The sequence below is a fragment of the Mustela nigripes genome, chromosome 4 (genome assembly GCF_022355385.1).
Source record: "Mustela nigripes isolate SB6536 chromosome 4, MUSNIG.SB6536, whole genome shotgun sequence".
Taxonomy (NCBI): Eukaryota; Metazoa; Chordata; class Mammalia; order Carnivora; family Mustelidae; genus Mustela; species Mustela nigripes.
In genome coordinates, this window is record NC_081560.1 from 149,672,363 (window position 1) to 149,694,397 (window position 22,035).

At 54.5% G+C, this 22,035-nt stretch overlaps 1 protein-coding gene across 3 annotated transcripts in view; it reads right to left on the reverse strand.

Moving 5' to 3' along the window:
- GRID1 (glutamate ionotropic receptor delta type subunit 1) overlaps positions 1 to 22,035 on the reverse strand; it is a 686,787-nt gene that overhangs the window by 536,167 nt on the left and 128,585 nt on the right. The window lies entirely within an intron of this gene.

Genomic DNA, 22,035 nt, shown 5'->3' on the forward strand with positions numbered 1-22,035 from the left:
GAAGACGCTGCTAGGCAGAGGGAGAGCCGGAGGGACGGAGGCGCCAGCAGCCTGGGCCAGGACCGCGGCACGGCACGGCACGGCTCATCTTCACGAGTCACCCAGGAACCGCAAGGGACGCCCCTTTCAGCCACACACTTGCATCTTTTGGGGACATCAGACCAATTAATAGAAAGATGCCCATCCCGACACCACAACCCACTGCACCAGTTTGGAAGCAAACATTTATTAATAAGGCTTATGTGACGGAGGAATGTGGGAAAGCAGATGCAACTTCAAAACACAGCCTGTGAATGTCAGCAGGCCATCTGCTGCAGACGGCAGACTTCTCAACAACTTTGACAATGCGCTTGTTGCGGTGGACGGCCTTTGGGTTTATGTAACGTCTCCGACGAGGCTGAGAGAAGGAGACCAGCAGCAGGGAAACAAGTCCAAGGGGAAGGAAGCAGGGGCGGGGGGAGGAGACGCCAATGCGTCTTGAACCTTCACACTCACTCCTCAAGACTCCACATCATCAGTCTGGCTAAGGACCTCCCATCTCAAGCTCCCCCTGCACCCTGTACTTCCCCCATCCCGGCACAATGCATGGCTGGTGTAACTGTCTGTCTCCCATACTGGACCACAAACTCCAGGCGGCCATGGGCTACGCCTGTCCTGCTCACCATCCTTCCCTACACACAATCCATTCCCCAGCAGAGACCAGTGCAAGAATACAGTAAGCCTTAACATTTTCACGCCCTCGGGTCAATAATTCTACTCTAGGCACTATCCAAAGTATAGGAATGGCTTGAGAGCCCCAAACACTCAGAGGACATTGATCCATACTCTCAAAATATCTCTCACAATCAAAAAGATGCAAATAGGGGAGTGGTTAGGAAAAATGCTCCATTTGTTGAAAGCATACGTAGCCTTTAAAATTACTTATGAAAATAATACAGTAACATGGGAAAGCGCTTGTCATAAAAAAGTTATGTGAAAGTAATACAAAATTGTATGTATTTTATTGTATCAATTAAATAAAATAACACACATGAAAGAAAGACCTGAAGAGAATATTGCAAAATGCTCAAAGTGACTGCATTTTAGAAGAGGCCTGAACTGATTTTCCGTCTTTTCTCTATTTTGCCAAAATTTTGAGTCGTGAACAGATAATTCTTTGAGGAAAGGAAAATCATCTTCCGGTGATGGGTAAGTAGTGAAGCCATGAAGGAGGAGGGACTATTTTGTGAGAATTTTCTCCGTGCCAAATACTGTTGAATACTTTGTGTATTTTGTTCTCATGACACCTGTGTTTAGCAGGTGGCTTCACGTCCATTTTCCAGATAACAGGCCGGGAGGAAAAAACAAGCGATAAAGGACCCGGCTGAACTGAGACACAATCCAGTTTAAAAAAGACTTCTGAGGGGTGCCTGGGTGGCTCAGTGGGTTAAAGCCTCTGCCTTCGGCTCGGGTCGTGATCCCAGGGTCCTGGGGATCACGCCCCACGTCGGGCTCTCTGCTCAGCAGGGAGCCTGCTTCCTCCTCTCTCTCTCTCTCTCTCTCTCCGCCTGCCTCTCTGCCTACTTGTGATCTCTGTCAAATAAATAAAATCTTTAAAAAATAAAAAATAAAAATAAAAAAAATAAAAAAGACTTCTGAGAAGCAGCTAAGTGACCACCGCGGGACACAAAATGATATGCTCCCCAGGACTGCAGTTAGGCAAAAAGCATGCTTGGGGAAACGGCAAGAGAAATCACCAAAAGGCAGGAGAAAAGCAAGGTGCTGTGATGCTGAATGAATTCCTCCTTATTCTCTTGTACCTACTCTCTTCATTCCCAATACACCAAATTTCTAACTCTAAGAAGTAATCACACAAAATGACCTGACATCACAGGGATACAAGGCTGTCCAGACACCCAGCCCAGGACACCCATGATGGTGCTCAGTTCAGCTGTCATCCACCCCATCCAACTCCCTCCCAGGTCACCACCTGACTTCTGGGGGCAAAACCTGCACCCGCTCCCTATACACCAGTTCTGAAGTCTCTGAACCTCTCTGAGCCTCAGTTTCCCCACCTGGGGCATGCATCCCACTGCTCCCTGCAGACTGGTTCCTTCCTTCCTGCGTGTTTCATACATACACTCAGTACCTACTCCCCTCACTATGTGCAAAGCCCTGCACTGCGTACTAGAGGAGAGTAAAGAGCAAGAGAACATCAAGCCCCGCCTTTGAGGGGTTTGGACCCACCAAGAAGACAGACCGCACAATCCAGCCCATGAGGAAGGAGAGATGACGCTCCTTGAGCTCAGAGAAGGGTGACATCAGGGCCTTGAAGAAAGAGGATTTAGACCAGCATGAGAGAGGGGTGCCGTGGGACAAAGACAGGGGCCGGGCAGCAGGAACATGCTCAAGGAACAACTGCCTGACTGGTCATCTTGCCCCATCTTGCTGGTATCCAGGGACACCAACCTCTTGGCTGGATCTGGGCTCACCAGGGCAGTGGAAGACACCCTATAATCTAACCACAGGTCTGGTTAAGGGTCCTCCAGTCAGCAGGCTGTGGCTACAGGCAGGTTTCCTTCCTGAGCCCCATTTCCTATTAAATGAGTATAAGAATCTCTCCCCAGCAGAGTTCTGGCAGCACTGACTTAAAACATGCATAACAAAATAGCATGGAGGACAAGGGGAGTTAGAGAGGCGAAGGGAGTTGAGGGAAATTGGAAGGGGAGGTGAAGCATGAGAGACTATGGACTCTGAAAAACAATCTGACGGGTTTGCAGGGGTGGGGGGTGGGGGGTCGGGGTATCAGGTGGTGGGTATTATAGAGGGCACGGATTGCATGGAGCACTGGGTGTGGTGCAAAAATAATGAATTCTGTTATGCTGAAAATAAATAAAAAATAAATTAAAAAAAAAAAAAACATGAATAGCAAATCCCAGCCCCTGCAGTACACAAGAAAGAAGTTAAACAGGTATCAGTTTCCTGCCACTCTCCTTGGGCACACCCATCAATATCCCCACCCAAGTCCTGCCCAGGATCCCAAGAAAGAGTAGTTAAGAAAGAGAGGGACCTCACCCCTGCTGATGACGGCCCTCCCTGCAGAGGTGGGGCTGGCTGTCCCGCCCCTCGGCCACCCGCAGCACCATGCAAGCTCCTCAGGCCACCAGCCTCGAGGACAGGGCGGGTGATTAAGTCTGGAAGCCTCGTCCAGGCACTAATGGAGAGGCCCAATGCCAGTCAATGTCTAATCCATTATGAATGGCCTGCTAATTGGGGCACTGTTGAAATGATGGTTATTTAGAGGCTCCTAACATAAAAATAATATGATCAAAATACATCAGATCAAAGCCAAGTCAGCTATTAGCTTAATCAAGGTTGTGTGCTCATTCCTGGGACAGGACGTTATACAACTCATACCCACACTGTAGGGAGAGGGGCTGGACCCCAGTGCTGGGGTCCCCTGGCCGGGGTCTGAATCTGGGCCCTGCCACATACATGCTGTGGGTCCTTGGACAGTGCTGGCCCTCTCTGGGCCTCTGTCAGATGAAGATGATGGCACCACCTCCCAGAGCTGTTGTGCATGTTCCAAGAAGGGTCTCAGTGTGTGAAGAGCCATTTGCACTGTCTGACACCCAGTAGGGATGCAGAAGCCACCAGAGTCATTGCTTCTTTTACTAGGAGGTGTTTCTGTGGCTTGCTACAAGATAAGAGCCTTTGTTACCATTCTTTGCCTCCAATATCATGTGGTCATAAAGCGGCTCTCTCTCTTGATTGCAAGAATGCAGGCTTGATGGCTTGATAAGGGCACCCTGAAAGTGGCTCATCAGCTGGGAAAGCAAAAAGCGGAGATGAATGTGATCGGCTTCCAGCCCCCTCCCCATGCTTGGCGGCCTGGGAGAGCAGAGGGTCTCTGTAGAGGTCTGTGCACTGCCCAGTGGCTTCCCAGGAACTGGGGGAAAGAGAGTACTCAGAGCTCGAGCTTGGGCCCAAAGGAGAGAACCCACGAGCTCTGCCAGGATTCCAGGACAGCCCCACAATCCCATTCCCCCCACTGTCCCCTGAGATGCCATCCTACTGATCCAGGTTTTCCCAGACACGAGACCCTCGGGGTAGGACATGTCAGGCACAGCACCGGCCACATCATGGGACAGATAGGCTCTCTGTAACGCTCATCCCACCTGAGCTTTCTGATTTCCTGGTGAGAAAACTGAAGCACAGAGAGGGTTGGCCTTTCAGCCAGGGCCACACAGCCAGAGAACAACCAGCAAAGAGAGCATCAGAAGCAGATGACCAGAAGCCTCTAGAGCCAGTCCTGGAAGACCCAGTGGCCAGTAGGGGACACAGTCCAGGATTCCTGGGCTGCTGTGACCCGCACCTCCCTGGAAAGAAATTCTGAGGGCAGCTCCACACTGAGCGCAAGCCCTGAGGAAGGAGCTGGCAAGTGGGCACAAGGCCTCTCCCGGCTGACAGCAAACCCTTGGCTTTATCAAGTCATTAGATGCCCGCAATGGACGTTGTTGGTGAGAGAGGTGCCCCCAGACATTGAGGTCACTCCAGGCACCAAGACTCATGGGGGCAAGCAATAGCCCCAGAGGACTTGTGCTGGAAGAGACTACCCAGAAACGATGTTGCCCACAGCCACCCCAGCCTCCCCTCCACCAGACGCCCGCCCCCAGCCCCCGCACATTCACACCTGCTCCTTCTGGAAGACCAGATGTGGTCCTGGTATGGTGGGATCCACCATGTGGGCCCTGCACTTCTGAGGACAAGGTCCCCTAACCTCCTGTGCTAACTGGCCTCTGTCGTCCCTCCAAGAATCCCACATTTTCCAGATGGACAAGGCAAAAGAGGCCACTCCACCTGGGTCAAAGCAGACATGCCCAGAGCAGCCTGACAAGACTCGGCTTGTCTCAGCAGGCAACAGAAGGGAGAGCCAGGCTCTGGGCAGCCCGGGGCTTAGCCCTGCCCTCCAGAAGGAACAGTCTGTCTCTCACCGGGGGTCCAGCACCTCTGCCTGCCCCCTAAGTGGGGCTCCCGGCGACAACTCGTTATTCTAATCTCCTTAACAGCCGTGAGCACTCACCCTCCCAGAGCCACCCTCATGATCTGTGCCTTTCCTTTCCTCCTTTCAGCTGGCACCGGCTTTATTAATATTTGAATTCTAAGGGCTAATGCTTTAAATTAAGGTAGCATTTATAAATACTTTATAGTTAATGAATAATTGACCAAATTTAGTATCGTCATAACTCATAGTAAATTATTGATCTAGGAAGAATAAATATTTTTTTCATGTTTTATTAAGACACTTAAAAAGGTAAACAAAACCACGAAATGGGGGGAAAGGCAGAGGTTAGAGCTCTGGTCCTACAGGATGCTGACCCTGCCCTCGCTGCTCACCAGCAAAGGACACCCCAAAGGAGATTCAGCAGAGCCTCACCTCCTGCCCTCTGGTGGATCCTGTCCCACAGACCTACTTAAATCGTGCACTCCCAGCAGCTTCCGCCTGCCGTCACTCCCCGCTCCTCTCAGCTCAGTGTCTGTCCAGTCATCATTCCGGCTCTGTCCAGCTGTCATTCCGGCCATCATTCCAGCCACTCTCCTGCAAACAACCTCATGCCCCGCTCTCTCCTTAGGTAGCACAGCTGCTGAAATCCCCAGTGAGAGTTCCCCCGGCTGGTCAAACTGCCCTCCCCCTGCTCCATGGCTGAGAGCAAACGGTGGAGAGCCAGAGAGACCCATGCACCCAGCAAGGTGGTTATTCTGGTCACCAGTCTCAGCAAACGGCGCACCCCTATCCACCACGTGTTCTAGACCCTTCTCTCTCCCTGACCCTCTGCATCCAAGCCATCACCAAGTCCTGGATGTTTTATAAAATATGTAAATAAGTCTTGGGTCTGTCAACTTCCCTCTGCCACCTTGGTTTAAACCACCATGACATCCCCCACCTCGACCTACCTCAACCTCCCCGCTGATCCATTTCCTGCCTTCCACTCTACACACCACAGCGCAATGGCCTTCGTGGAACACCAAATAAGCTGTGCTTCTCTGCTTACTGTCCACATTAACTTCCCTCTGGCTTTAAAATAAGATCAACGCTCCCAACCAGACCTGCAACCCCACACCCATACCCTGTGTCCCAGGCAGCGGCCTTCATGCCCTAACTAAGGTTTACTCCAAGCTCTCCTTGCTTCTAGGTCTCCACAAATCTCCCTTGGTCTGCAGAGCTCCTCCTGCAGCCGGTGGCTGGCTCCCCTTCTTCTGGGTTTCTGTGGGTAACCGTCACACCCACGAGAGAACTTTCAATGACCTTTAGCTTCCCTTACTGCACTTTGCCTGCATACCATCCACCAACATTTGCAACTGTGGACTACTTTGTGTGGTCTCCGCCAGGCATCTCATTCTCTGACCCATGAGCCCATGGGCATTCCGCTTACCCTCTGAGCCACTGGCCCAGGGCCCAGCACAGCACAGCAGAGCAACAAGCTGTTTAAGACTCCCACCAACTCTGCAAGAAAAGCACTACTGGCATCCACAGTTCGTTGGTGAGACAGAGTTTTCAAACCTGCCAAGGTGCCCAGATACTCATGCCCTTCCAAAAGGGAAGCCACGTCCCAAAATCTGGAGAGTCTTCACGCAGCGCTTAGACAGTGCCAAGGGAACAGTGAGAGAGAAGTCAGTGAAGACCCCAAAGTACCTCCAGGCTGGGAGCGCCCATGCCTCTGCAGCCTCCCTTCCCACCCAGGCCAGGTGACCAACAGGAGCAGCTCCAGAGGGTTCCCCTGGATGCTGGAGTGTAGCCTAAGGCAAGTGAGCAGCTGGTGCAGGCAGGACACAGGGAGCAGAGCAGGAGGGTGGAGAAGAGCTGGCAGGACCATGCCAATCTCTGGGGCCTCATCCTTATGCCAATTAATGAATCAAAACTGATTCCGTGCTCCCACAGATTGGAAACACAGGGAACACGGGGTGGGATCGTGCTGCCTTATTTATAGCTCTCCCGCTCCTCGTTAATGACTTTTACTGCTCCGCCAATGGAACGCTGGGCTCCAGGGCTGGATTCACACAAAGCCTACACTGTGGAAGTTAAATCAGGACAGTGACAAGTCCTGGGAGACTCAGAGAACCTCGAAAGCAGCAGTGCACCCAGGGGCTTCCTGTAGCTCTCTCTGCAATCCAAGCCCAGAGCTCTCTTCCTGGGCTCCCCCCTCCCAACCCGGCCTCTGAATGCCACTCCCTACTCCTGCCCACATCTCTCATCAGCCTACTGGTCTCCCTGCCTCCCAGCATTTCTTTCTCTAACCCATTTTGCAGACCAAAGTTCAACAACCAAGCATGCTCCCCAAAATTCCTGCCGTGCTCCCCATCACCTGGGAGTCAAAGTCCATTTTGTGAGATGTCCCCCAGGGTCTCCCAACTCCACACACCAGCATGGCACCCTTCTATTGTCTCACATGCCCCCACCTCTGTGCTCATATCACCATGCCCCTCTCCCTTCACACGTGCTGATTCCTTTTTCTCAAAATGCCCTTCCTCCACCACTAAACTCCTCTTCCTCCTCCAAGACCCATCCCAAGTGCCTCTTTCTCTATGGAACTTTCCTCGACTTTCCCATGCTAAGAAAAATTAATCCTCCCTTTCCCTGGAGGTCAGAGTATTTTAGCCTCTCTATCAAGTCTGTATTATTGGACTTCATGCTTAATTCCTAAGGTTCCAAGAAAAACGAAACTCAAGATTGAGTTTCACAGCTTTCTGCAGGTCCAGGGCCTGATACAGAGATGATGAGAAGATGTTCAGGGCAGGAAGGAGGAAGTGAACGCACAGATGCCTAGGGACAAAGAGCTGGGAATGTCAGCGCCCCAAGGTGAACGAGTCCCCCACAGAATCCCGGGATGGGACGCATGTCGGCAATGGGGCAACGGCAAAGTGTGTCTCATCCTGGCGCAAGCCTAGCCCTAGGCAGCACGGGGAGAACTAAGACCGTGGGCTCTGGGGTCTCCTGGACTTGGCTCCAGAATCTAATCTCTGCAGAGATGAGCCCGGGGGCCAAGGGACACTCCCTTCCTCTAACTCTGCCCAAGAAGGAGAGACGGTATGGGGGTGGGAAAGGAACCGTGTGAACTGTGAAGAAAGCAAGGGTGCTGTCTGGGAGCCGACGAGGCAAGGGAGAGACACTCCCAGATCTCTGAGGAGCGCCGGCTCCCGGGGCCTCGGAGGCGGGACAGACAGCTCAGGTCCTGAGCCCAGGTGGCAGCCTGGCTCAGAGAAGACAGCAGGGGACAGCTGGCAGCACAGGGAGCTCAGCGTTCCCAGGACATGCACTCAGGGACAAGGGGCATCCTGTATGGCCCCAGCTGGGACAGGCTTAGATACTCCAAGGTAGGCAAGACAGCGTTTTCACCTTTAGAGCCAGAGGGACTGGGGGTGAGGACACAGCCACTCTGCTGCTCTGGACTCCAGAAAAGACAGGAGCCATGCACAGATGGCCGCCAGGTGCCATAGGGGGTCCGGCCCATCCGCCTCATTGCTGAACCCACAGTTCCCCAGGGAAGTGGGTACTGCTACCCCACGCTTGACAGGAGGAGAGAGCCAACATCAGGGTGTTGCCCGAAGTCAAAAGGAAGCCTGGATTCAAACCCTGAGCTGCCTCTGACCCACGAGACAGGCAGGGCCCCAGCTAGAGCTATGTGCCCTCAAGCAAGTCACTTCAGCTGGGCTGAGCCTCAGCCCTCACTTACCAACAGGCTAATAATTGTCCCCACCTCTAGGGCTGCTGGGAAGATGGAATAAGCCAGAGGCCAAGGCTGGATGTACACCAAGAGGCCAGATCCCAGAGCCTGACCTCAGCCCTCCCCACATCCCTGGGCTGCCCACATCCCTGGGCTGCCCAAGGCACATCACATGTGCCTCTCCCCTCCTTCCACCTGCATGTGTCTCCCCAAAGCCAAGGCTGTCCCACCACCAGACCCGCCCGGCTTAAGTGCTCCTGCCAGGCCTAGCGTAGACCTCTCAGACGGGGAACAGAGACTCAGGGAGGCTACTGGATCTCCCTTCCCATCTCAACCTATGTCTGACTTTTCTAGCTTTCTCTGGCCATCTCTCTCATTCCCCTGTTGTTGCTTCTCACTTTCTGAGCCTTAGCCTAAGTTCTCTCTCAGAGTGCATGCGTGTGTGTGTGTATGTGCGTGTGCGTGTGAATCTCTCTCCCCCACCAGCCTATGCCCTCTCTCCCTAGTAGGGCTGACTGTCCCAGAGGGACAGAGCCCCATGTGTATGCCTTGACTCCCAATCTCCACCCTGGGTATATAAGCTGGCCCACGGATACCCGCCAGCTAGGTCCTGAGCGCCCCATTTCCTCTGACCACACACACAAGGGGTTAGTGTTCCAGGAGCAAGTGTCACCTCTCAGCCAGTGCCCCTTCTAGAAAGCTGAGAGGGTGTAGAAACGTCCCCATCCTGCCTAGCTCCAGCTCTGAGCTCCAGCTCTGAGACCCCACACTATTCCTGCGGTTTGGCCTCCCAGGAGGCTTCCAGGAGGCAACGTCTTGGCTCTGAGACACAAAGCAGGAATACCAGAGGCTCTGCTGTGTCAGGCTCACATCTCCATCATCTGTGTTCCCCTGGTAGAAACTCAGCATTCCAGACTCAGTTCAAGTGCCTCTTCCTCTCCAGAGGACTTGTTCCACCAGTTAGAATACCACAGGCCCTGCTTTACACACAAGTACAGTCAGAGCACACCATTGTTTGTTCACAGGTCTCTGTCACACCCTGGACTAAGTCCCCTAAAGACCTCTCTGTCCCTGGCACCAAGTCTGAGACAGACACCCAGAGAGGCCTTGGGGGAGCAGGCAACAACAGGCCAATTTTGGATGGACATATGCTGGCCCTGATCTACCCACCACCACAGGGGCAGCCCAAGATGGCACTCTCACTCAGGGCAACAGGTTGTTACGCCCCGTGGGTCTGTCTCTAGGGTGAATGTCCACAGGGACACCCACACAAACCCCACAAGCCCGAGCAGGTCAGGCAGGCATGGATCCAGCCCACTGTGCTATGCCCTGGTCTATCTCCCAATGGAGCCCGGTCCTGAAGCACTGGCCAAAGCCCCCCCCCAAGTGGGCAGAGATAGCCCCTTCTCAAGGGGAGGATCCCCACCACTGGACCCCAGCTTCTGGGCTTTGCTGACCCAAGGAAGCCCTTCGTCCATCCTGCCATGTTCCCCGACTCTATCACTGGGAGGGCCGCACCGGCCCTCCAGAAGGAAGCCTTGAGTTCAGCATTGCCACCTGCACGATGTCCCTCAAACAGGGTGTGTGGACCCCCTTTAGGTGCCACCCCTCCACAGCCCCACCCCGGCCCTCGCTCTGCTCAGCCTAGCTGCCCCCCTTCTCTGGCTGCCATCCAGCCACACACCTTACAGCCAGACCCAGGGAAAAGGCCAGCTAGGCTAGCCCACACACGCCTCTCACCCCTCTGCACACAGTTCCCCACAGCCCTCAGCACACAGCACCCAGGGTGAGGGCAGGAGCGGGGATCTGGGACCTAGCCAGGGAGGTAGCTGTGGCAGACGTGGCTGAGCACACCCCCGGAGCCCAGCGGTGCTCTCCACATCTTTGTCATGCTCTCTGCATGGAGCAGTCCCAGCAGGCTGGTGGCCACACTTACTGGTCCAAACCCACAGCTGACTGTGAACACAACTTTGGGGGGGGGGCAGATTCCTGACTTGTGTCTTACAAATGAACTTTGCTCCATTCAGCCCATGACTCCTCCCAGGAGGCAGCAGCCACAAAGCCCGAGCCTTAGCCTGTCACTTAGCATCCGGGAGCCTGGGCCAGTCTCTTTATAGGACATCCATGTATTATTTTTTAAAGGAGGAGGACAAGGAGGAATGGGTCACAGCACCCGCATTACACACAAGACGTAAAAGTAAAGCCTCTGGCACAAAATACATCTTGAATCAATTCTCCGATGCTAATTCCTTCCCCTTGGGAAGCGTCTGTTCCCACGTTCATCATTCATTCACTTATCAGGTGCTCAGCACCCTCCCTCCCAGCTCCTTTTCAACTAAGCACACACTGGTGCAGAGGACATCCAATGACATAGGGGAAGGTGGCAGGCGGCTGTCCAGCCCACTGGGGGCTGAAACAGAAATGAAGCACTCCGTCCCTCCCAGAGAGATGGAAGAGCCCACGGGAAGATCACAGGTTCCAGAGCTGAACTACCCACACTCACATCCCCGCTCTGTGCCTTCAGCTGCGAGTAGCTTTGGGCAATCCCTGCCCTCTCCATGCCCCACCTTAAAAATGGCCTTACCACAGTGATTTCAAATCAGATAAATGCATTTAACCAAGCAAACACAATCCACAGTGCCTACGTCACAGGATACGAACAAGCCTCAAACGAGTTCGAACCCAGAAAGCATCCAGCCCCCGCCAGTGACTACGACTAACCGAGCGCCTGCGTGAGGAGTGAGCTAAGACCAAGGAAGAAAGCAGCCCAGCCAGGTCCAAGAACAGGCTGCTGGTGAGGGCCATGGCCACCCTGGGCCCACGTGTGCATCTCCCCAGCAGGGGGCCCAGGCTGCTGGCCGGGGCTGAGTGGGGCAGGACCCAGCTGAGGTGCGACATGCCAAAGCCTGCAGCTGCTTCTCTCGCTCACCCCAAGGCCCTGCATGGCCTTGACGTCTATCACCTCATTATCATCCTAACAGCCGTCATGACAACACAGAGCCTCCAACACGGAAGAGACGATGCTACTCTTCCAGAATGCATCTGGAGGAGGCAGGTGCCTCTGCTCCCAGCAGCCACCACCTGACAGTCTCTCAAGAAAAGGAGTTGGTGCTGGTGTTGGTGCTAGCCCAGCCCCCAGGGGCAGCTTTTCCGGCTGCACCAGCCCGACATCCCAAGGGAACGGAGGCAAAGCCCTTAGGACACAGGCCAGGCCTGCTGAACCCAGTCACAGGAGGTTCACTCCTGAGATGCGAGAGCAAAAGCCCAGCTGGTCCGGGGACATTAGGCATCTTGGCTCCCAGGTGCTTTGAAGCAGACTGGGAGAGAAATCAGAAATCTCCTACAGCCAGCAGGGATGAGAGGGGATCCTTGCCAGTGATAATGAAAATTTTCACAGTAGCAGATGCTTGGAGAAAATTGAAAAACAATACAACAAAATTCACACAAACCAGAGAGGAACTTAAGAGAAACCCAATCAGTGGGGCTCAGTTTTCCCATTGGCACCGTTCCTTCCATGAGAAGACCGACTGGGAACCAGAGCCTCCCTACTGGGCAATCGAGTTGCCCCCGGGGCCCTAAGACAAATCTCTCCAAGCACCTACCATGCACCCACGCCGGGAACAATGACATGATGCAGATCTGGGCCCAGGTTCTAGAAATGCCATGTGAAGAGGGCACTGGAGCACGGCCCGGGATGCTGTGGCTCAGTGTCCCTGGAAGGATGTCAGGCGAGAGGGGCGTGGCCGTGAAGTCACGCAGCCCGGGATGGCAAGGGGGCTTCAAAGAGGACAGAGCCGCTGATGCTGGGATGGAATGCAAATAAAAGGGGGACCAAGAGAAAGAGAGCAGCTAGGCCCCTGGCAACATGGATGAGCCAAGGCAGGCACATGGTGGCATCAGTGGACCCACCAGGAGTGAGGGAGACACAGGATGGGGGGCTCAGAGCAGAGGTCTTGCCTGCTCAGCTGCTGGACTTTGTTTTGATCTCACAAAGAAGACTTGGAGGGCTCCTGGGCACAGGCAAGGCCAGCTCAGAGCTTGCCTTTGGAAAAATGGCCCCAGTGAGGATGCAGCAAGAGACTCGAGGCCTAAGCGGACTCCTCCTGCTCCTTGCCCTGCCAGGGCCAGGGCTGGGGAGTGCGGGTACAGGAGGCAGTGAGGACTGTCAGGGCCCTTACAGGTCAGGGGATAGAGTCAGCTAGAAGCACAGAATGGCAGGACAAGCAAGGAGGCAGACCCCGAGCCCAGGCTTCCTCTTCCCCACCCCCCAGAGCGAGCAGGACTAGTGGCACATGGCCTCACATCCCCCACAACCCAGAAGAGAATCGCCACACTCCCCTCTACAGAGGGGACAGCTGAGGCTTGGCAATGTGAAGTCTCTTGCCAGGTACAAGCCACCCCCTGGCTAGTATGAGACCAAGAACTCAGGCCTCCAGAGAGGCACAGGCTACCCACCCAAGCCTGGGCTGAGGGCCCAAAGGGCAGGGCTGGATGGGAGCTCGTGCCTTCCAGCCCTAGAGGGAGTAAGGCCAGCCATTCGGCCTGTGGTCAGCATATCTGCGACGCCCCAGGAGGCTCAAAGAGCTCTAGGAGAGAGGACGGAATGCCAGGGAAGGAGCTGGAAGAGGAGAGTGGATGAGCTGGGAAAGCAACAGTGGGCCCCTCCCCCACCTCTGCCCCTAATGGAAAACCCCATGGAGGCCACTGGAGGCACAGGCTGAGCCTGAGGGATGCAGACACCCCAAAGCAGCTGGCAGCCAGGGGGAGAGAAGAGAGCCAACCTCACCACATGGAGCATGGGCGCTCGAGGTAGACCCTCAGTGTAGGGGGCCCGTCACTCAGACTGATCACCTCTCAGATCACTGAGGGGAACCGAGGGTATAAGCCTGGGCAGAGCTGCGTCATGAAACTCTCCAAGTCCGAGCAGGCACATGCAGTACACAAGCCTTTCCCTGGAGCTCAGCTCAAGGGGAGTAGGTACCCCCTTCCTCCCCTTCAGCCAAGCAGAAGGTGGCAGTGCCAGGGGCACACACAGAGAACAGAGCTCTCACCAGGTGGAGGCACACGTGAGGCCACTTCCATCCGCAGGGCAAGCTCAGCTGGCACAGGCCCCCTGTGTGAGCTGCTACTGGCCACATGTTCCTGTGAGACAGGTCTGCTTCTGGAGGGTGCTACGGTGCAGCAAACTGGGGCAGAGAGGCTCCGAAAACAGGTGAAAATTGCCCTTCCTTCTCCAAAAAACCAACGAAATATGTGCTCACTGTGACTTGCACTCCCTCCGGGCATTTTCTGGCTATGAAAGAGGCTCCCCAGAGATGCCCAGGCCTACAAGGCTCCAGAGGCTTAAGTCTGGCCCAACTCTGGCCCTGCCCTGGCCATGGAAGGCAGGGCCCCCCCTCCTCTGCCCAGACAAATTTGCTAGACAGAGACAAGGAGACAAAGGGATGAGAGGACGCATCCCCCATTGCTCACGCCGGAAGAGGAATGGGGAGCTGCAGGGCTGGGGCTCAGTCCCCCCAAAGGCCCCACCCCACAAGCATGCACACACCCATACGGCCTCGTACATGCACACAGGCTCCTCTGCACTGAGTTCCCAGGCCATGCAGGCAGCCCCACACCCCAGACCCCTGACTGGGCTTGGATGATTCTGGGAGGATCTGGAGCTATCTGAACTCTGTGGTCTGCCTCAGCACTATCTCTCCTCAGCAGGGACCTCCACCCCAAAGAAGGGCAGTCCCACACTTGGGCAAGTGTGCTCTTTTCCACAGGCCCACACAAGTGGACGGCCTTCTGCCAGGCCTGAGACTGCTCTCCAAAATGTGGCTGAAGTGGCATGGGAGCCAGTGACAACCACACACCAAGTCCCTTCACAGAGATACAGTGATACTGTGGGCCAAATGGGCCGAGGAAAAGACCTAACCTACTGAGCAAATCGCTCTGCTCAGGGCAGCATCCCTTGGGGGATCTCACTGGATTTGCCTGACAATTCTGAGGGAAGGATTATTGTCTACATTTTTCGGATGAGGACACTGGGGCTCAGAGAGAGCCACGTCACTTGCCCAAGGTCACACAATGGAGCCTGAGTTCAAACTCAAGCAGTCTGACTTTGCTGATCCTGTTGTTCCCACATTCCCAACAAACCCAGTGGTACAGGTGAAGACCAAGGACCAACAGGTGAAGACCAAGAACCAGCGCGTAAAGACCAACAACCAGCAAGCAGTACACCGATGTTCAAAGTCACCTAAAAAAAATGAAATTAGGGGGGCATCTGGGTGGCTCAGTGGGTTAAAGCCTCTGCCTTCGGCTCAGGTCATGATCCCAGGGTCCTGGGATCGAGCCCCGCGTCGGGCTCTCTGCTCCGCGGGGAGCCTGCTTTCTCCCCTCTCTCTGCCTACTTGTGATTTCTCTCTCTCTGTCAAATAAATAAAATCTTTAAAAAAAAAAAAAAATGAAATTAGGAAAACCTTCCTGCTCTCCTTCCAGGCACATGTCCCACAAACTGAGCTCCATCTTCCCTGCTTCCTCCTCTTCCTGAATGCCCAGATTCCCACCCTCTCACACACACCCCAACACTCCCAACATACCCAGGCTAACAAATCTACTTTCTGCATCTATTTAAACCTTTGGTTCAAGGAAGGTGGTCCTGCTCGAGACTAAGTATCAGCACCTACCTGGGCAGAGCCTCACTAGAAAGAAGCACAACTCCCCACCCCAGCTGCCCATGCCCCCACACAGATAACGGGAAGATGATCTTTACACCTCAGAGCCTTGAGATGTGCATAGGGCTATACAAGAAGCTGTGAGCACTGGGACGCTGCAGCCTACCCCGGCCATGATCAGACTCAGGTCACCCTGCCCCACCAGCCCAGCCCGGGCCCTCCCAGCATGGCTGCTTCTGCTCTGACACGACCCCGTGGTGGCTGGGCGTGACACACAAATAGGTCAGACACAGCCCTTTCCTCCCAGAGATCCCACCCCCAGGTTGTACCTGACCCCCATGCCTCCACCATGCCCCAGGGGCCCTGACCTCACCTGGGGAGACAACAAGCTGACATTCATTATGCACCCAAGGTGTACTCCCTCAACATAGCCAGCCAGAGCACTAGCCAACATCATACCAACACCCAAGACCCCTGTCCACCTCCCCTTGCTCCTTGAGCTCAGTTCAAGCATGCCCCCGTCTAGGAAGCCTCCTGGGACCTTCTTACCTCCCACCACACACACACATTTCCCCTCAGCCCAGCACCTGTCATTCTGAATGATTGCCCTCTGTCTTGGCCACCAAACTGTGAGCTGTCACTCTGAATGATCACCCTGACTCGGCCACCAAACTGTCGAGGTCACTGCAGGATCCCCAAGGTGCAGGTGCCTGGGGACTGTTTTATGAAGGAGAGAATGAAACTGTTGCATTAGATCCAGTGGGGGTGCCGAGGACTAGCCGCACACACCGAATATCGCTTTTGCCCTACAGAGCTAGGGTCAGGCTTTCCAGCCGAGGATCCTGATGAGGAGCACAGGGGACGAAGAAGGGGGTGCCATCTCCCAGTCCCTTTCACAGCTCCAGCGGGTGAGCTGGATGTGCCCTGTGACTTGGCCAGGGCCCCAGGTAAGCCCCAAAACCGAGATCCCAGCAGCGCTCTTGGGCTCCCTCTCTCCTGCATCTCTGCAGCCAAGGCAGAGGCAAGAGTGGCCGCCCAGAGCCGTCATGACATCTTTTGGCCTTAAACAGTTGACTTCTTGAATGGTTTTTAGAAGGATGTAGGACCAAGGGAGGCACCGTGCAAGGCTGAAAATTACAAATATTTATAGTGTTTATGCATATTCATATTCAGACGAGGACTATATTATTGCTCAGGGCAATCTGTACTCTCCTTCAAAGCACTGCTTCTCGTAAGGAAGGAGGGTCGACAACTGGCTGTGGCCTGGAGGCAGCAGGGTCCAAGCTGTCCAGCGCCCCCACCCCCCAGGCATGCAAGGCGGTGCCTGGCCTGAAGCAGAGACAAGAAGGTTGAGGGGCCCTAGGCTGTCAGGGAGAGACACAGAACCCTGTGCTAAAGAATCCATTTTCAGGGGTGCTTGGGTGGCTCAGTTGTTAACTCTCTGCCTGTGGCTGAGGTCATGATCCCAGGTTCCTGAGATGAAGCCCCGCATCATGCTCCCCACTCAATGGGGAGCCTGCTTCTCCCTCTCCCTCAGCATGATGCTCCCTCTGCTTGTGTTCTCTCTCTCTGGCGAATAAGTAAATAAAATCTTTAAAAAAAAAAAAAAACCCACTTTCAGGGTGTGGAAGTCCCACACCTCTTTGAATGATAGGACCCTTTATTAAAATTCAAAAATGGCCCGGGCCTGAGGTAGTTGTACTTGAAGTACTTTAAGTATCCATGGATAGAGAACATTCCTAATGAGCAGAGAAGCCTTCAATTAATGAACCTGCCTGTTATTACACCAACCTTGGCACCATCATGGCCACGGCAAGCACGCAGGGACTCACATGCCCTTTCTACAGACCTGTAGGAGGGCAGCTGAGCTCACAGAGCACAGATAGAAACACTAGGAACAGGAGAGGGGAGAGTGTGGATAAAGAGAAGAATCACATCACAGGCATCCCAGAAGACTCCCAGAGACATGCACAGGGAAAGAGGGAATCACTCTGCTCCTTCCTATGCATCCTTGGCCATCGCACACACACACCCCTCACGCATATGCAAAGCAACTGGAAGAGCCACCACTCCCTGGAGCTGTGGGCAGAGCCCACCCAGCACACCCAGCCACTCTCTCTGCTCCCCAGAAGAGCAGGGGTATTTGCAGCAGCAGGAGCCCCTCCCCCAGGCAGGAACCCCAGGGTCCAACCCAGCCTCCTCTCTCCTGCCTTCCAGAAGCACCTCGGGGAGCAGTCTCAGCAGAGAAGTGACCAGACCTCACCTCTCCCGCAACCGGTGCGGAGTTCAGCCAGTCCGCGGCACTAATTAGGAAACAGGATGCCAGAGGTCACCAAGAGAGAGAATCGTGGAGAACTGCCAGCCCTCAGCCTTGCTCTTTTCCCTGTTTGATGCTGTGTGCCCCACCCGTGCAGGCTCCAGTGCCACAGCTCATCCTCGTCAGGGTTTCCAAACATCCAAGGCAGAAGCCGCCCCAAGCTATGTTTAGGGAGCTCCTGGGAAATAGCCCCCAGCACATGCGGGCCTGCAGGCATCTCTGGGATGTGCCTCCCTGGCTGCCCATGGCCCAAGTATGGCCACGGTGGGTCCTCCTCCCAGTGGGGGAAGAGTGACAGGAGGGACCCAGCGCAGGGGAACACAGAACTGGGGAGAGGTGTGGTCAAGCAAAAGAGGTCACAGGACAGTGGTACCCCATCCACTCGAAAGGGCCCCCCTCCAGGGTCGAGGCTGGGTCTCAGGAACCTCAGGAGTCCTCAAGCCTGAAACTATGAACTCCTGCAGAGGTAGCCAGCCAGGAGATCGGCCCACATTCTTTGATGAGAGGAGAGAGGGGGCCCCAGCACCAGGAAAGGAGCAGGGCTCTGAAGCAAAGCTCACGGTCCCTCTTTCATCTTCCTGCCTCCAGTCTTGCCCCTCTGGCCCATTTCTCACCCAAGCAATCATCCTGAAACCCTGCTTCAGGCCCTCAAGGACGCCCATCCCTATGGGACCTGCCACGCCAAGGCCAGGCCCAACACCCTGGTGAGCTCATCCAGTTCTCCACTCCTGTCCCCAACACCAGCCCCACCCTCATGCTGCTGCACACAGGTGACTTCCTGCTCTCTGCTGCCCTTCTTCCCACCTCTTAGCCTTCGGTCATGCTGGCCCTAAACGTGGAGGGCTGTCAGCCCACATCCCCCCCATGAAGTTCCTGCTTGGTCTCTAAGACACAGCTCCAGCACAGGGCACCTCCCAAGGTAGGCCAGTGCTCCTGTGGCGGCCGTGCTCCCCTCCATCATGGGGCTTCGGTGCATTAACCCCAACACTAGACTGGGAGCCAAGGGAAGGCCTAGGAATTGGGTCCCAGCATGGTTCCTGGCATATGGTAGATAAACACTGAACCCTGAGGGACAGAGGAAATGAATGACAACAGAAGGATGGATGGATGGATGGATGGATGGACGGATGGATGGATGTATGCCTGAAGGGACTGGTAGATGGACAGGTAGATGGGTGGGTAAAAGGGAAGGGAAATGCAGACAACCAGGGGAAGGCTGACCTTGCTCTGGCATTGGCCCCCCACCCTCACTCCACGCTGCCAGAGCACAAAGGCACTTAGAAGGATTAAGGCTCCTTGATACAATTGGAGCGGCTGGAAATAGCTCTGTGCAGCCTGCAGACGCTGCCTCCCAGCAATCAGCCTCAATCAACACCCACCTGTCCCTGCTGCCAGTTAATTCCACCTGACACCCTGGCCAGGAAGCTCGAAGCCGCCAGGTGTCAGGCCCATATGAGGGATTGCAGGAGCTGGATATGCTCAGCCAAGGCCAGAGCAAAGTCACCCTCCTGGGTCCCCAGCGCCCTATAGGGACAATAGTATCCATGAGCTGCAGCTCAGAGCAGAGCTTAGAGACCTCAGGAGGCCATACCCACACCCCACCACCACCACCAAGCTGCCATCCCAGGTTCCCCGAGACTGACCTAAGGACCAGGCCTCTCAGCACTGCTCTTGAATGCTTATTGCTTTCACACCATTGCAAAATAAGAAAAATTGTTAAGTCCCATCATTGTAAGTTGGGGACTGTTTATACTTACTCAGTCCTGTGATGTGGTTCTAGCATTTGCCCATTTTGCTGGTGTGGAAATTAGGCACAGAGCAGTTCTGTGTCTTGCACAGCTCATGAAGTGGCAGAGCTTGTCTTTGAACTTGGCAACCGGACTCCCCTGTCCTTCCTCAGAACCCTACCCACTCTTTGTGTGGTCCCTGGTGTTTTGGGGGGCTTCCCATCTGGCCAGGGAGGAGGGGCACTGGCTGTGTTGGCTCCATTCACTTGCTGGGACTGAGTGGGTTATGGTGGGAGGCAGGGAAGGTATATGACTAGAGAGGCAGGGGGTCTAGAGGCCTGGGAGGGGTGTTACAAAGTAGCAGGCCCAGAGGAAATCACAAGGGGACCCTTTCCTGAGTTTCACATAAGTCCCTGTTTCAAGGCACAGAAGCCCACTCTGGACCAAGGTGGCCCCTTCCCACTGGGTGTGCCAGTTGTGTCCATGCTCCCTACTCTTGCCTGGGGCACCCTTGGGCATGTAGAGGATCTGGAGGGGATGTACCCCTCTCCCTCACTCCCTTGCATAGTCATCAGGATGCCATTGTTATTTTGGGGGGGTTGAAGATACCCCATATTCTGTATCTGAAGCCCTTCAAAGTCCCTCCTTGGGGTACCAAATCTTCAGAGCCATGAATTATGTCAGAAATTTGTGAGGAGAGGGGCTGGGGCAGAAGGGGCCTGCCATGTTTATTTCCTGAGACTGACCCAGGTCTCTTGGTGGTGCATTTTGATCTTCCCCCCAGGCAAACAATATGTGGTATGATACTCTCTGGTAATGCTGGGCAGGGGCCGGGAGCCCCGGCTCCCAGTCAACCGCAGGATCACAAGGGAAGTACCCGATACCTTTAAACCATTCTGGTTTTCACTCTCAGTCCACTCTTCAATAAATGACAGGGGATGTTCAGCACTTTATGATAAAACGGGCTTTGTGAGGGGCACCTGGGTGGCTCAGTCAGTTGAGCGTCTGACTCTTGATTTCGGCTCAGGTCATGATCTCTGGGCCGTGAGATCGAGCCCCATGTCACGCTCTGCACTCAACGGTGTGTCTGCCAGAGAGTCTCTCTCCCCTGCCCTCTAACCCTTCCCCACTTGCATGCTTGTGGTGCGCGCGCTCTCTCTCTCTCTCTCAAATAAATAAATCCATCTATAAAAATAAAATAAAAGAGGCTTGTTAGATGATTTTGCCCAGCTATAGGCTAATGCAAGCATTCTGAGCACATTTAAGGTAGGCTAGACTAAGCCATGGCGCTCGGTAGGTTAAGTGTATTAAATGCATTTCAGCTTAAGATATTGTCAACTTAACGATGGGTTTACCAAGAGGTAACCCTGTTGTAAATCGAAGATCTGTAGTATGAAGGGCTAGGAACAGGACCTGACTGTCAGGGTATCCTCCGTGTACTTCAGCCATGACATAGATGGGGCAGCGCGGGGCACTTCTGGGAGCAATTGGACTCTGTCACTCTATCCCATGGAAGCTTAATTCCTAAGTTGGTTGGCTATGCCCAGAGCACACAACTACCCAAATGTCTCACACCTCTGCCTGTTGCTGCCTGGGGTCATGGGATCTCCTGGACCCTGCCTGGGAGACTCCAGGTCACACTCTGCTTGCACTTTCTCCATTCCCCAATCCCTGTACCCTCAAGGAGGGCTGCCCGGACAGGGCAGGAGAGGCAGGTGCTGTGCTCTCCCCGACAGCATGGTCAAGGCAAAGGGCAGGGGCTACAGAGGCAGGCCGGTCCTCCCACTCGGGCCCTGGCACCTGCCGCAGCCTCGTCCACAGCCTCCCTTTCAATAAGTCTGGCCCGGACACCTCTTCTCCAGGGGCCTTCCCTAACCAGCCCCCAGTCTAGGTGGTCGGTGTCCTCAGGAGAATGTAGCCACAACACACACTGCCCTGTTATCAGGGAACTCTCTCAGCATCTGACCACACCTATCTGGCTCACCTGGGCATCCACACGGCAGGCCCGATGGGTATCTGTGGGTGGAAAAAATGACGGTCGGGAAGTTATGGAGCAACACTTCCCAGGCATCCCGAGCTCCTGGAGCCCAGTTAATGTAAGGGGCAGGCAGCGCCCCTCTACCTCAGTCTTCCTGCCCATCTCGCCCACCCACCCCATCACATAGTCCAACCTGTCCCTAAACCTGGCTTCAGACTCTGCCTGCCTTGGCCCTACATTTCCTGCCCCATCCCAGAGCCTCTGCTCACTTCACCACCACTGTAGACTGAGACATTTTAAGAGTGAGAGCCACTGCTGGTCCCCACAGGTCTCTGGTCATACTCAAGACCACCTGTGGGAATTTTTAGTCCATTTCACAGATGAGGAAATGAATCACCGAGTAGGGAAAAGAACATCAGGAATTCCCACGCCACCTCTCCCAGATTCCTCACCTCTTCCAGAAGCCACTCAGCTACATGATACACAACACAAGGCAGAGACAGCAGACAGAGCTCTTAAGTCTTCTCCTGATCAATTCTGGGTGAGTCACCATCCACACCAAGCCCAGAGCAAGGAAGTAGGCATTCCCCTCTGTCTCCACACCTGAACCACCTCACCTTTCAAGATTTTATAATTTTGCAAGCCCTGTTAC